We start from the raw sequence: 1,725 nt of genomic DNA on the forward strand, positions 1-1,725 counted from the left end.
TCCAGATACTCAAGTACGTCAATTTAATAGATTTTCTCTTCAATTTATTCTCGCCATTTCAATTCCAATTTTAGAATTTATTCTTGCCATTTTAATTTAAGTTTTTGCATATTTCAAATCATTTCCACCATAAATCCAACCACCCATTTACAAAATTAATTCTATATATAATTAAAATCCACCTCCTCGTGGGATCGACACTCAACACCATTGATCTATACTACAATAGATTCGTGCGCTTGCGAGTACATTAAAATTTGCACAACAAGTTTTTGGCGCCGTTGCCGGGGAGGTAAGTAATTTTAATTCATAGAATTAAATTTTTTTTAATAATTTCTTTTATTTGTTTTCTTCTATTTTTTTTTAATTAAAAAAAGAAAAAAGAAAAAAAAGTGAATCTACATCTAAAGGTTAGTATTTCTTTTCTTTTTCTCTTCTTTAAAATTCTGTGATTTAATTTTCAATTTATTTTTCTTTGTAATTTTTTTTTATTTTTTTTATTTTTTTATTTTATTAATTTAATTTTTAGTTAATTTATTTCACGTATTTGTTTTTGTGTATTTTTTTTAGTAAGGTTATAATAGCGCAATAAGGTTAGTATTGTAATTTCTCCCTCTTCTTTATTTTTACTTGTTTTGTTCCTATCTTTATTTTTATTTTATTTGTTTTGCATGCATGGTCGTAGGTCATTATTACCTAATCTTGAACCTATAGACCTTGAACTAGAAAGAACACTTCGCACACACAAACAAATTAAAAATAAAATGGATTTGCAACCACAGGAGAGGCCATTTAAGGATTACTTCAGTCCCTTAGCTAATTTGAGCACATCATGCATAAGATACCCAAATGTAGCTGATAGGAGCTTTGAACTAAAACCTAGTGTGCTAAATTGTCTCCCTACATTCTATGGCTTAGAAAATGAGGACCCATATAATCATCTGAATGATTTTCATGCTATTTGTCAAACTTTTAAATACGAGAATTTTTCAGACGATGATGTTAAACTCAGATTATTCCCATTTTCTTTAAAGGATAGAGCTCGTTCATGGCTTAATACATTGCCTGCCAATAGCATTGCATCATGGGAACAAATGGTAACTAAATTTTTGAATAAATATTTCCCAGTGCATAAAACCAATGCTATTCGCAGGGAAATCTCGGAGTTTACCCAGAGAGAGGACGAGCAATTTTTTGAAACATGGGAGCGATTCAATGGGCTACTCTTGAAGTGTCCACATCATGGGTACGAGAAATGGCACCAATGCCAATACTTTTTGGAGGGATTACTACCAAATGTGCAAGAATGGCTAATGGCAACAAGTGGAGGAGAGCTAATGTCAAAAAGTGCATCAGAGATTTGGGAATTCTTCCAGCGACAAGCGGATAATTCCCAACAACGGAGTCGATCACTCAGGAATACTAGAAGAATTAAGGGAGTAAATGAGGTTCACATTGGCGAATCAAGTTCAGAAATTAAAGAAGTCAAAGCGATAATTGAAGGTCTCTCTCGACAAATAGCATCATTATCGACTGCTAAATCAACAGAGCCACATGACCATGACTCATACTCAGATCAAGCCAATGCCATAGGTGTAATGAGAAAACCATCGAATTACAACCCATACTCCAACACATATAACCCTGGATGGAGAGACCACCCCAATTTTTCATGGTCTCAAGGATTCCAACAGAACGGACCAGCAGCTCCAGCTCCACCAATTC

At 33.6% G+C, this 1,725-nt stretch overlaps 1 non-coding gene across 1 annotated transcript; it reads right to left on the bottom strand.

The window, feature by feature from the left end:
- Nucleotides 1-1,145: 1,145 nt before the first annotated feature.
- Nucleotides 1,146-1,249, bottom strand: LOC127903845 (small nucleolar RNA R71). The gene has a single exon (XR_008056724.1). It is a non-coding gene; the product is annotated as a small nucleolar RNA R71 (small nucleolar RNA).
- Between the last annotated feature and the right edge of the window lie 476 nt (nt 1,250-1,725).

This window comes from Citrus sinensis, chromosome 1 (assembly GCF_022201045.2).
Source record: "Citrus sinensis cultivar Valencia sweet orange chromosome 1, DVS_A1.0, whole genome shotgun sequence".
NCBI classification, from domain to species: domain Eukaryota; kingdom Viridiplantae; phylum Streptophyta; class Magnoliopsida; order Sapindales; family Rutaceae; genus Citrus; species Citrus sinensis.